The following is a 14,227-nucleotide window of genomic DNA, read 5'->3' as shown; positions in this document are numbered from 1 at the left end:
TAAAATAAACAAAAAATAGCTTAATTTTTATTTACAACAGAAGTTACTTGTGTTGGAAGCCAGGCACGCACGGAAATCTCACAGAAGGCTGGCTGTCTTCCTTCTCCGGGCCTCCCTGCCTCCTCCCTCAAGGCTTCCTGATTCTCTTTTCCCTTGCGCTCTGTGGTTCCCCTCCTCCCAACGCCCTCTCCCTGAACTTTTCTTTACCTTGGAGCCTCTCCCATCTCTCCCTCCCTCTTCCTCCCTCCCCCAGCCTCCAATCACCCCACTTCTTCCCCTCCCCTTACTTTCCTCCCTCCCCTCTCTCATCTCCTCCCCTCTGCGCCTCCCTCCCTCCTGGCCTTCCTTCCCTTCTCCGACTTTGCAGACCTCTCTTCCCCCAGGCCTCCCTCCTCCTCCTCTCCGCCCCCTCCGGGCTCCGGCTCTCCCTGGAGGCTACGACTCCGGGTGGAGCCACTGGTCCCGCAGGGATCCCCGCGTCCTCGGTCGCCGCGTCCACGTCCCTCTCACGTCCCCGCCCGGCGCCGCGCCCGCTCCTCTGAGTTCGGCCTCCGCGCGGTGCAGCGCAGTCTTACGCCGCGAGACAAGGTACGTGCGCGTCCCCGGGGCACATAAGCCCGGGCCCCGCTCCTTTGAACTCGCGCGTGTGTTCTAACTGTGGCAAAGAAGGTCTTTGCCGCGTGCACGGGTAAGGAACTTCCCATAATCCGTTTTCAGAAGCTGACTTTCATAAAAGTGATACGTTGTCCTTGCAGAACAGCAGCCCCCACGATCCCACGCGTCCGAAGCAGCCGCTGTTTACATTTTGGTATTTTCCCGTAGGTGTTTCGCCATGCATTTTAAGGACATAGTGGAAATCACACCGTATGCAAACTTGCGTTCGTTTTGGCCGTTTAGCACGGAGGAACCTTTCCTCCATGCCGTTAAATACTCCTTGTAACTCTCTTCCTGCAGTGAGACATTCTGGTTCTAGCGTTTTTACTAATATAAAACTGTGAAAAAAAAACTGAGCATATTTGCATCGAAATCAGTATCCACATTCGACAGCTTTTCCTTAGGGTGAGTATTAAGAAGAGAGGTGCTGGGTCTATGGGTCTAAGAGTGGGACATCCTAAATGCTGGGTAGGTGTTGCCAAGAACGACTGGACAGTTTACACCCCACAGCCATGTGGGTCGGGCAGGCTTTGGAAACACTGGGCACTGAGATTTATGTCCACTTGCTGATGGAAGATGCCACCTGTTGTTTTCAAAGCCCATTTAAAATAAAGTGGTTAGTAATGAGCCTCGTCGGTATCCGGGGAATCCTATCCAGGCCTGGGAACACCAGAGAAAAAGCAGACTGCAGGGGCGTCGTTGGCATGTCCAAGAGGGCCAATGTGTGCTCATCCAGGTAGCTTCCTAATTCCTGCTCTCTCAACCATAGACACTTGGAAAATACAAGGATGACTGCTGAAAAATAAATATTTGGAGAAGTTTGTTGTTTATATAATCATCTAAGGATAAGTACTGGCCCTGCCTTCCCTGCTGCAAGATTGAAAATCACTTGCCATGTTCCTACAGTGTTTAACCAGTAAAGGAGAAACCTGCCTTTCACATTAGACCCCTGTGTTGTCTTGGGGCCCTCTGTAACCCTGAGCCCTGGATTCACTTCCACGTGGTTTCGATTTCTCAATTTCTAAAGCTTCCAGAAATGTATTCCTCCCTTCTCTCCTCTCCGCCCCACTGCACCTGGATACCTCCTGGCCTTCCCTTTCCTGACTTTGCAGACCTCTCTTCCCCCAGGCCTCCCTCCTCCTCCTCTCCGCCCCCTCCAGGCTCCGGCTCTCCCAGGAGGCTGGAGATGTATTCCTAGACTTCCCTGCTTGTTATAATCCCAACTGCACCAGTCCCCTTTGCTTGTCAAGATCTGTTTTCTCTATTTCTGTTGGAGAACTGTGTTGTGCCTGGAAGTCTGACTTGTGAGTTATTTGAATCCTTAGGACATGAAATCAGGAAAACTACACCCCCACCATACTTAACCACCTGTCTCTCATCTCTCTGACTGCCAGTGTTAGGGAATGTTTGATTACATTGTTAAAAGATAATTTTCAGCCAAAGGTGAAATCATTACTTTTATACAGATATAAAAGTGGTAAATATTTTATTCATTAAAGAGAGAAATAGGCAGATGTTGTAACTGGTTCAAAAAAGAAGTCAAGAAGTGGAAATGTATATGGAGTAAAGGAATGCCTCGTGAAGGTACGCGCAGGAGAGCATACCCTTGGAATTTGCAGATCAAATACTCAACTGTAAGGCCAGGTGCGGTGGCTCACGCCTGTAGTCCTAGCGCTATGGGAGGCCGAGGCAGATGAATCCTGAGGTCAGGAGTCTGAGACCAGCCTGGCCAACATGCTGAAACCCCGTCCCTACTAAAATACAAAAATTAGCCAGGCGTGGTGGCATGTGCCTGTAATCCCAGCTACTCAGGAGGCTGTGGCAGGAAAATTGCTTGAATCAGTGGGGCAGAGGTTGCAGTGAGCAGAGATTGCACCATTGCACTCCAGCCTGGGCAACAGAGCGAGACTCCGTCTCAAACAAAACAAAACAAAAAAACACCAGTGATCCCCATGGGTTTTAATGTGTAAAAGGCACGTGCTTGTGTGAGGCAGAGTGAGTCTCCTTCACCCCTGCGGAGTGACTCTTGTGGCCCTTCGAGCTTTGCCTCACACAAGCAAGTCCTTCTGGAAAATTACTCATGAAAACCCATGGGGATCACTGTTGAGTATTTGATCTGCAAATTCCAATTTCATATGCTCCTCTCCTGTGTGTACCATCACATAGAAGTCATTCACACATATGCAGCACCTTGCAGCAATGTCTATGGGGAATCGTGCATTCGTGCTGGTGGCCAGGGTGGATATTGCCGAAGAGCGTGGCCCCCAGGGTGTCCTGCAGGGCACTCCCCAGAGCTAGGAAGAGCATCCTGATTTCCAGAGACCTCACCAGTGGAGACCACAGAACTGACCTGTGACCTGGGGATGACCAGAAGATGGCCCCAACACATCTGCCATGATGCAGAAAAGCCTTTATTGACACATGTGTAACGAGGACTCTGTCATGCATCTCAGACACACAGTCCTGCCCCAGCACAAGAGGAAAAGGAAACCTTCTCACTCACAATAAAGCACCTCATCATATGTAAAATAAATTTTGTGCCTCAGTGGAAAAGTACCCATGTCTATAGCACACCCTCTGCACGAAGCTGTCTGATTCCCGCTTCGTTCATTGTACTGGAGCCATTTTTAGGGATAAGTGGCAGATCTGATAGATTTGTAAATTCTGTCTTGTCTCCATGCGGAAGTAATGGACTCTTTCCCCTCCTGTGGAGAAAAGTTAAAAAAAAAAAGAGAGACATGTTGCCTAGGCTGGTCTCTAACTCGCAGTCTCAATCAATCCTCTTGCCTCAGCCTCCCAAAGTACTGGGATTACAGGTGTGAGCCACTGCACTTGTCTTCGTTTGCAATTCATCTCAACGTTTCTTTTGTCAACTAAAGAATGGGGAGTTTCATAAATTTGGCAAAAGAGAGCTTTATTTCTCATAAAGTGTTGCAGCCTGCAAGGCGGCCATTCTGACAGGCTGGGAAGGGTAGTCTCTGGCCAGAAGCTGGAAACAGACCTTCCAGTGTGGGAAGAATAGTACACGGATCTGTGCTGAACGGTGTGGCCAAATACACAGATTCAATAAGCTATAGGAGGGGCTACAAATTTTTAAAATAATTAGTTAATATTTTTGGAACAGGGTTTCATTGTGTCCCCCAGGCTGGAGTGCAGTGGCATGATCATTGACTCACTGCAGTCTTGACCTCCTGGGCCCAAGTGATCCTCCTAGCTCAACCTCCTAAAAGGCTGGGACCACAGGTGTGTGCCACCAAGCCTGGCTAATTTTCTAATTTTTTTTTTTTTTTTTTGTAGAGATGGGGTTTTGTGGAGATAGGCCTTCCAGTGTGCTGGAATTACAGGCATGAGCCACTGAGCCCAGCCCCTCCTTCCTGTCATGGCCTGAATTAGTTTTATGGGTTTCTTTAGAATCCCCTTGGCCAAGAGGAGAGGTCCATTCACTTAGTTGGGAGGCTTGGAATTTTATTTTTGGTTTACAGTGCATCTGCGGGAGGAAGCTAAAATCCTGAAAGGTATATACAGAAAATACAGTACAGTTAGTTGAGGGTCAAGGGTATGTTCCCTGAGACTTGCCAGGGTAGAAACTGTTCGCCCTGCCCATTGTAAACTTGGCCTTTGGCACAAGGCGTGGCCTGGCTGCTGTGCCCTTGTGGAGGGTCTGGGCAGGAGTCCAGCCTTCGACATGCACCACACACGGGCCTCTCCTGCAGGAGAATAACCTTGCAGGATCAGCATGGAGGGCTGCTCACCTGCCTGTAAGCATTCCTTTTGCAAAATGGATGTCAACTGAGAATAAAGTAAAAACATTCAGATTAGAGGCTTCCTGGAATGGCCAGGATTTTCTGTGATCCCTGGATGCTCATAGAACAAACAGCTCAGATAAGAAGTCAGCCCAGACCAGCCTGGCCAACATAGTGAAACCCTGTCTCTACTAAAAGTATAAAAATTAGCCGGGCGTGGTAGCAGGCGCCTGTAGTCGCAGCTACTTGGGAGGCTGAGGCAGGAGAATCGCTTGAACCCGGGACGTGGAGTTTGCAGTAAGCGGAGATCGTGCACTGCCCTCCAGCAAAAAGAAAAAGAAAAAAGAAAACTCTACAGGCCTGGACTTGCTGCTTGTGTCTGAGGGGTGGGGCAGTCTTGGGAACTGAGCCCTCACCACCCCCTGCCCCACCCCCTTACATTTGGTCGTCGCGTTGATGATCGTTGTATTGTGAGAGCAGAGGGAAACATGGCTTGAGAGTTTTTCTGAAACGGTGTCAAATAACAATGTTGAATTATTTGTCTTACTAATTATAGTTCTATAATGTAGCTTATGAAAACCAAACCAATAAAACTAGAGTCCAGTTGTCCTTGACTGGATAACTAGTTATTAATTTCTTTCTTCTCAAAATCTAATTACTTTATTTCTAATTATGAAACACTAAGAATATTCAGTAATGTGAAGGAAATTATGTAACAGCCACCCTTTCACATCACCCATATTTAAAAGATAGTACCATTTTGCCCTATATACTTCAAATCAAAACTTTTTAAGGAAAGAAAATATAATAAAGCCCACAATCTCCGTTTTTTCTCCCCTCTCATCCCAGTAACCATTGTCCTAATGGTGATAATTCATTCCCATGCGTGATACTTTTCCTACAGTATGTTCATTAGTAAAATGTATATTTTTTGGTTGTTTTTTATTTAGCATCAAAATGTGTTTTTTTGGCTGTTGTTTAGTATCAAAATGCTATGTCTTTTTACGTATTATGTTTTTGAGATTTTTTTAAGTTTTGTATTTTTATTTTTAGAGACAGGGTCTCTCTGCATTGCCCAGGCTGGAGTGTAGTGGCATGATCATAGCTTACTGCAGCCTTGAATTCCTGGGTTCAAATGATCCTCCTCTCAGTCTTCTGAGTAGCTGGGACTATGGGTGCATGCTACCACGCCCGGCTAATTAAAAAAATTTTTTTGTAGAGATGGGTTCTCCCTATGTTGCTCAGGCTGGTCTCATACTCCTGGCCTCTGGCTATGACCATGCCTCGACCTCCCAAAGTGCTGGGATAACAGACATGAGCCACCATGTGGGCCTGGAGATTTATTGTATTGATAAATTACAGGTGCAGCCTGTTCATTAAACTGTTGTGTAATATTCTTTTTATGAATGTATTTGTTTTCTAGGGCTGCCATAACATTACCAGATACTGGGTGACTTAAAGCAACAAAGTACCTCATAGTTCTAGAGGCCAGGAGTCCAAATTGAAAGTGTCAGCAGGGCTCTGCTCTTTCTGAAACCTGTAGAGGAGAACCTTTCCTTGGCTATTCCAACATCTGGTGGGGGCCAGCAATCCTTGGCTTGCAGGTGCATCCTTCCCGTCTCCACCTCCATCTTCATGCGGCTTTCTCTTCTGTGTGTCTGTTGTGTCTTTGTCCACATTATCGCCTTCTTAGATGGACACCAGTCATTGGATTTATGGTCTACTGTACTCCAGTATGACCTCATCTTAACTATAGGACATCTGCAAGGACCCTGTGTCTAGTTAAGGTCACATGCAAAGGGAGTAGGGGATAGGACTTAAACATGTATTTTGGGGGAACACAATTCAACCCACATCAATCAATAAATTACAGTTTATTCATTCTCCTGTTGGTGGTCAATTAGATTGGTTCCAGGTGTTGTCATCATATTAGTGGTGCCAAGAACATTTTTCCATAATCACTGCATGTGCCTGTGTGGGCACGTGCAAATTTTTTTTCTCTCTCTCTCTCTCTTTTTTTTTTTTTTTTGAGATAGGGTCTCACTCTTAACGCCAAGGATGGAGTGTAGTGGTGCAATCTTGACCTCCTGGGCTCAAGCAATCCTCCCACCTCAGCCTCCTGAGTAGCTGAAACCACAGGTGCACACCACCATGCCTGGCTAATTTTTCCTTTTTTTTTTTTTTGTAGAGATGGGATTTTACCATGTTGCCCAGGATGCTCTCAAACTCTTGGGCTCAAGTGATCCCTCTGCCTTGGCCTCCCAAAGTGCTGGGATTACAGGCATGAGCCACCGTGTCCCACCATATGTGACATGAATTTCTCTAGGGAAACATCTAGTGGTGGGATATCTGGTGTGCGGGGCATCTGCTTCTTTAACTTTGCTAGACCTTGCCAGACAGCTTCCAGGGTTTGAATCATTTCACGTGCCCTCCCATTTCCCTACAAGTGTACCATCATCTCTGTGTGTTAACAGACTTTCGCAATCTGCAAGATGGAAAACAGTACTTCATTCTTGTTTTTATTGTAATTTCCGTAAGTACAGTGAGGTTGAATATTTCTTCATATGTTTATGGGCCATTCAGGTATACTTTTTTGTAAATTGCCCATTCGTATGAATTTTTCTATTGCGTTGTCTTTTTCTTGGTGACTTATAAGAATTCTTTTTTTTTTTTTTTTGAGACAGAGTCTCGCTCTGTCGCCCAGGCTGGAGTGCAGTGGCCAGATCTCGGCTCACTGCAAGCTCTGCCTCCTGGGTTCACGCCATTCTCCTGCCTCAGCCTCCCGAGTAGCTGGGACTATGGGTGCCCGCCACCTCGCCCGGCTAGTTTTTTTGTATTTTTTAGTAGAGACGGGGTTTCACTGTGTTAGCCAGGATGGTCTCGATCTCCTGACCTCGTGATCCGCCCATCTCAGCCTCCCAAAGTGCTGGGATTACAGGCTTGAGCCACCGCGCCCGGCAAGAATTCTTTATATATTTTATCTAGACAAGAAGTCCTCTGTTCCTATAATAATACCTTCTCCTAGTCTATCTTGTTTTCTCACTTTGTTTATAGAGACTTTTATCTTAATATTAATGTTAATCATTATCTTATTAATCTTTCATCTTAGTTGCTATCTTATTAATGCAATTTTAAAAGCTTTTAGTCATGGAAAATCTCAGGCATATGTAAAAGTAGAGAGATTAGTACGGAAGACACTCCAGCTGCACCACCATCAGCACATGGACACCTTGTCCACCCTACCCCACACGGAGCTATTTTGGGTTTTTATTTGTTTGTTTTTTGAAATGGAGTCTTGCTCTTTCGCCCAGGCTGGAGTTCAGTGGCGCGATTTCGTCTCACTGCAACCTTTGCCTCCTGGATTCAAGCGATTCTCATGCCTCAGCCTCCCGAGGAGCTGGGATTATAGGCGCTCACCACCATGCCTGGCTAATTTTTGTATTTTTAGTAGAAACAGGGTTTCACCATGTTGGCCAGGCTGGTCTCGAACTCCTGACCTCAGGTGATCCACCAGCCTTGGCCTCCCAAAGTGCTGGGATTACAGGTGTAAGCCACCGTGTTCAGCCCAAAAGGGGGCTATTCTGAAGTAAATCCCAGACCTCTGGTCATGTCATCTGTGTGTACATCATAATATGGTGATGCATCTGTGAAAGACAAGGACTCAGAAACACATGGTTGCAATGCCATCATCTTTCCTTGCCAAAATTCACAATAATTTGCAATATCATCAAATATCCACTTAGTATTCAGTTTTCTTCAGTTGTCTTTCCTTTTTTTAAAAAAAAAAAAAACAATTGGTTACCATGAAATGGGATTTCTTCTTCTTCTTTTTTTTTTTTTTGAGACAGAGTCTTGCTCTGTCGCCCAGGCTGGAGTGCAGTGGCATGATCTCGGCTTACTGCAAGCTCCGTCTCCCAGGTTCATGCCATTCTCCTGCCTCAGCCTTCCGAGAAGCTGGGACTACAGGCACCCACCACCACGCCCGGGTAATTTTTCTATTTTTAGTAGAGACGGGGTTTCACCATGTTAGCCAGGATGGTCTGGATCTCCTGACCTCATGATCCACCCGCCTCAGCCTCCCAAAGTTCTGAGATTACAGGCGTGAGCCACCACGCCCAGCCATGAAATGGGATTTCTAATCCTTTATGGGGTTTTTTTTTTTGGGGGGGGTCAAATTTAAGAAATTCTTCATTACTCCAAAGTACAAGAAAAAAGTATTCAGTATTTCCCTCTGATCGCTGAATTTTGCCTTTCCTACTTAGATTTCTAGCCATCTGATATGCTCGCACACTGGGGTAGGTGGGGATCCGTGGTGACTTGTTTTCTCACCTGGGTAGCTCAGTGCTGCAGCCTTGCCCCATTGATGGCCAGTGCCTCCTCCCCCAACAGGTCCCTGCTACCCCCTCTCATGACTACAGAGCCCCATTGTATCTGACCCCCTCTCTCTGCCTGCTCTGCGCCTGCTCTGCGCATGTTCCCGCTGCTGGACCTGGCTGGAGGAAACAGCCATACATTTCCCCGACCACAGTACTTCTCCCTGGCCCCCCGTTTTCCTGCTTATCCTCTCCCCAGCCCTCCTCCTGCCTCTCACCCTGAGCTGCTGACTCTGCTTCTCAGTTCTGTGAGCAAACAGATGCCAACAGGGAGCATCCACACTCTCCTGCCCCACACCCACCACCACCTGTGTCTGTGTCCACGTCCTCAGCCTGGCTTGGGCGTGTGAGGACTGTCCACACTGCCAAAGAAGGCAGCTCCTCCGCTATGCACCAGAACCTCCCCTCCTGCTCTCCAGTTTCCTCTCTCCCTGGGTCACTGGTTGTGATTTGTTTGTTTTCCTCTCTGTGGTATCATTCTCATCCACATACAAATAGGCTGAGATTTCTTCCACTTAAAAAAAAAAAAAAGGCTCATCACTGTATCTTCCCTCCGTCTTTTGCACAGTCTCTTTGCTCTTTTTTTTTTTTTTTTTTTTTGAGACGGAGTTTAGATCTTGTTGCCCAGGCTGGAGTGCAATGGTGCGATCTCAGCTCACTGCAACCTCTGCCTGGTGGGTTCAAGCGATTCTTCTGCCTCAGCCTCCCAAGTAGCTGGGATTACAGGCATCCGCCATCGCGCCTGGCTAATTTTTGTATTTTTAGTAGAGACGAGTTTTCCCCATGTTGGTCAGGCTGGTCTCGAACTCCTGACTTCAAGTGATCCACTTGCCTCTGTCTCCCAAAGTGCTGGGATTACAGGCGTGAGCCACCACGGCTGGCGTCTTTGCTCCTTTTTTTGTCAGAAGTCTTCTAAGAGTTTTCTATGTTCACTGTCTTTAGTTCTCTCCTCTCTCATTCTCTCTCTCTTTTTTTTTTTTTGAGATGGAGTCTCGCTCTGTTGCCCAGGCTGGAGTGCAATGGCGTGATCTCAGCTCACTGCAACTTCTGCCTCCCAGGTTCAAGCAGTTCTCCTGCCTCAGCCTCCCAAGTAGCTGGGATTATAGGCACGTGCCACCACGCCTGGCTAATTTTGATATTTTTAGTAGAAACGGGGTTTTACTGTGTTGGCCAGGCTGGTTTCAAACTCCAGGCCTCAAGCAGCCCGCTCACCTTGGCCTCTTAAAGTGCTGGGATTAGAGGCATGAGCCACCGTGCCCAGTCTCCTCTCAGTCTCATTTAAGCCCACTATGATTATGCTGTCACCCATGCCCTCGTCCAAGCCTGTCCTTGTGGAGGTCACCAATGACCTTCACTTTGCCAAGCCCTGAGGGCAACTCTCACCATTCGTTGCTCTCCCCTCAATACCTGTTCTTCACTTGGGTCCAGGACACCACACTTGGGGTCTTCCTACCCCATCACTGGCTGTTCCTTCTCAGGCTCAGTCCTCACTTGCTGGTTCCTTCCGATCTCCCTGAATGTTTGTGTTGAAGGACCCCAGGGCTCAGTCTTCTAGATTTCTCTTTTATTCATCCACCATTATTCCCTGAAGGATGTCATTCATTCTTAAAGTTTAAATATCACCTACAGGCCTGGCGCAGTGGATCACCTGAGGTTAGGAGTTTGAGAGCAGCCTGGCCAACATGGCGAAACCCCATCTCTACCAAAAAGACAAAAATTAGCCGGGTATGGTGGTGATTGCCTGTAGTACCAACTACTCGGGAGGCTGAGGCAGGAGAATTGCTTGAACCCGGTAGGTGGAGGTTGTTGTGAGCCGAGATTGTACCACCACACTCCAGCTTAGGGGACAGAGTGAGACTGTGTCTCAAACAGACAAACAAACCAAACCTACATACAGTCATTCTTGGTATTTGTAGTAGTAAAGTCACTACAGACACTGAGTTAGCAAATCCTAAACCATTGCTCCTGGGGAAAATACAGGTTAGCTTCCTGTAAAGCTCTGGCCTGGTCACAGCAGTTTCCTCAGTTGACCCACACATCAGCCTGGTTTTATGTGTGTTTTTGTGGAAGACACCATTCTAATATATATTGTTGACTCATTGACAGGGAGCTCATGGCCAACAGGTCTGTAACTTGTGCCTGAAAAAAGCTTCTCCAATACACGCATTTTCCCCATAAGGCACATCACAGCCTTCCCATGCTTAGCAACACTAGACAGCATGTGAGCCCTAAGTGCAGGGCCCTTTTAAACGGCAAAATCAACCCCTCAAAAAGCACAAAAATGTGCACTAAGACCATGCAAAGGACACTTGTTTATACTGTGAGAGCTGAAATGAGAAGCAAAGTGTTGTGGGCACTTGGACTGCTCTAAGAAACGTGGCTTCAACAACAAACATTTCTCACAGTTCTGGAGGCTGGGAAGTCCAAGATCGAGGCGCTGGCAGATCCAGTGTCTGCTGAGCGCCTGTTTCTGGTTTGCAGATGGTCATCTTCTGGCTGTATTCTCACCCAGCAGAAAGAAGGCAAGCCAGCCCTCTGGGCTCCTCTGAGGCCCTCAACCCATTCTTGAGGACTCTGCACTTGTGAACTACTTGCCTCTCAAAGACCCCACCTCCAAATATCATTCCATTGGAATCAGGGTTTCAACATCTGACTTTTTGGGGACACATTCAGTCTATTGCACCCTGTGTGTCCTCAGCTGGGAATGTGGACATCGACAGTTCACATTTTTTGAATGTCCATGAAAGATGGAGGGGTTACAAAATACACTCAGAGGTATGGCTGGGCACAGTGGCTCACATCTGTAATCCCAGCACTTTGGGAGGCCGAGGTGGGCAGGATCATCCGAGGTCAGGAGTTCGAGACCAGCCTGGCCAACATGGTGAAACCCCATCTCTATTAAAAATACAAAAATTGGCCGGGTGCGGTGGCTCACGCCTGTAATCTCAGCACTTTGGGAGGCTGAGGTGGGTGGATCACGAGGTCAGGAGATCGAGACCATCCTGGCTAACATGGTGAAATGCCATCTCTACTAAAAATACAAAAAATTAGCCGGGTGTGGTGGTGGGCACCTGTAGTCCCAGCTACTCTGGAGCCTGAGGCAGGAGAATGGCGTGAACCTGGGAGGCAGAGCTTGCAGTGAGCCAAGATCACGCCACTGCACTCCAGCCTGGGCAACAGAGCCAGACTCTGTCTCAAAAAAAGAAAAAAAAAAATACAAAAATTAGTCAGGCGTGGAAGCAGGCGCCTGTTTTCCCAGCAACTAGGGAGGCTGATGCAGGAGAATCACTTGAACCCAGAAGGTGGAGGTTGCAGTTAGCCGAGATCACGCCACTGCACTCCAGCCTGGGTGACAGAGCCAGATTCTGTCTCAAAAACAAACAAACAAAAATTAGCCAGGCATGGTGGCGGGTGCCTGTTTTCCCAGCAACTAGGGAGGAGAATCACTTGACACAGGAGAATCACTTGAACCCAGAAGGTGGAGGTTGCAGTGAGCCGAGATCACGCCACTACACTCCAGCCTGGGCAACCAGAGTGAGGCTCTGTCTCAAAAACAACAACAACAACAACAACAACAACAAAAACAATCAGCAAGTAGATGAGTTCGTGAATACAGAATCTGCAAACAATGAGGGTCAGCCGTATACTCACATCATTCTCAAAGTTGTCATTTCAGCTTGGGCCCCTGGCCCTTGAACCTCTATCGTGTCACCCAGCTTTTCTCTGGGATGTGTAATAGATACCTGAGCCTTAATATGCCCCAAACTGAAGTACTTATCTCCTCACACCAGCTCTTCCTGCATCCCTTCTCATTTAAACACACTCCACCCTCTGGTTGCTTAGGCAGGAACCGTTGTAATCACCACTGACTCCTCCTTTTGTCTGATGTCCCCACACATACAATCTGTCTGCAGAACTGAGTGGCTCTGCCTGTAAAATCTGCCCACACTTGACCATTCCCTCCCTCTCACCATCACCATCCTGGTGTGAGCTGCTTCATCTCTTGGCTGGATTGTTGCTGGAGCTATCCAACTGGACTTTCTTTTCTTCCTTTGCTACTTGATGATCTCTTCTTAAAACAGCATCTTTAATGATACTTTTTTTTTTTTTTTTTTGAGACAGGATCTCTCTGTGTCATCTAGGCTGGAGTGCCATGACATAATCGTGACTCACTGCAGCCTTGACCTCCCAGGCTCAAGGGATCCCCCTACCTCAGCCTCCCGTGTAGCTGGGAATACAGGCATGTGCCGCCATGCCCAGTTAATTTTTTATTTTTTTTGGCAGTGTTGCTATGTTGTTCAGGCTGGTCTCAAACAATCCTCCCACCTCAGCCTCCAAAAGTATTGAGATTACAGGTTTGAGCCACCGTGTCAGGCCAATGATACTTTTAATCAACTCAGATAAAGCCACTCACTTCCCCAAAATTCTCCAGTGGCTTCTGTCTCACACTGAGGAAAAACTGAATTCTTCCAGTAAAGCTCTGGGAACTCACACTATTCCCTGCTGCTCTCTCCCCTGGCACTTTCTGTTCCAGCCACACTGGTCTTGCTGTTCATCAGACATGTCAGACGTGCTTCTACCTCAGGGCCTTTGGCACTTGCTGTTTGTTCTGCCTCGACCGCTCTTCCTCCAGATATGTGCAGGGCACCACCCCTCGCCTCCTTTGCCCAATGGTGCCTTTCCAACAAGCTGTTCCCCAATACACTGTTGTAAATTGCAACCCACACCCTCAATCCAAGATTGTCTTCTTTTCTTCTCTGCTCTGTTTTTCTTCTTAGCATTGATTACCATCTGAAAAGCACATTGTTTCTGTATATTTCATCCCACTGGACTGTATGATTCCTGAGGTCAGGGATTTTTATTTGTTTCATGCTTTGCTGTTTCCCCAGAGCCTTCGACAGTGTTTGTCACAGAGTGGTGCCTCAATAAACATTCTGTGGATGACTGGATGAATATACATGAGTTCTAGAGTCTTTGGTCTGTTCTGTTGATATATTCATCTATCCAGCAATACCATACTGTTTTAATAGGTTTTGTTGTTTGGTAAATTAATTTCTCCTTCTCCATTTTCTTTCAGTTATCGTGGCTATTCTTGTTTCTTACCTCTTTTTATTAGTTTTAACATGAAAATTCATTTGGAATTTTTACTGTAATTGCATTGAATTTATAGGTTAATTTGAAGAAAACCGCCATCTTTACGATATTACTTATTTTGCACATTGCTAATGACTCATCAATTTGCAAGATACATGTCTTCATTTATTTAGGTCTTTTTTATCCTTAATGTTAAAAGGTAAATTTTCTTTAAATATCTTGCACATCTATTGTTAGCATTGTTCCTAGTTAACAAATGTTGGTATTATGAGGGGTATCATATAAAAATTATATGTTTTGGCCAGACGTGGTGGCTCATGCCTGTAATCCCAGCATTTTGGGAGGCCAAGGCGGGCGGATAGC

At 46.9% G+C, this 14,227-nt stretch overlaps 1 protein-coding gene across 1 annotated transcript in view; it reads left to right on the top strand.

Annotated features, from left to right (window-relative positions):
• Positions 1-320: 320 nt before the first annotated feature.
• CMBL (carboxymethylenebutenolidase homolog) overlaps positions 321-14,227 on the top strand; it is a 30,532-nt gene continuing 16,625 nt past the window's right edge. Inside the window, 1 exon segment of the mRNA NM_001193768.2 lies at positions 321-588. The gene's annotated coding sequence lies outside the window, so the exon portion shown is untranslated.

This window comes from Macaca mulatta, chromosome 6, assembly GCF_049350105.2.
Source record: "Macaca mulatta isolate MMU2019108-1 chromosome 6, T2T-MMU8v2.0, whole genome shotgun sequence".
Taxonomy (NCBI): domain Eukaryota; kingdom Metazoa; phylum Chordata; class Mammalia; order Primates; family Cercopithecidae; genus Macaca; species Macaca mulatta.
Note: the sequence above shows the minus strand (reverse complement) of the source record. Positions and strands in the feature narration are given on the sequence as shown.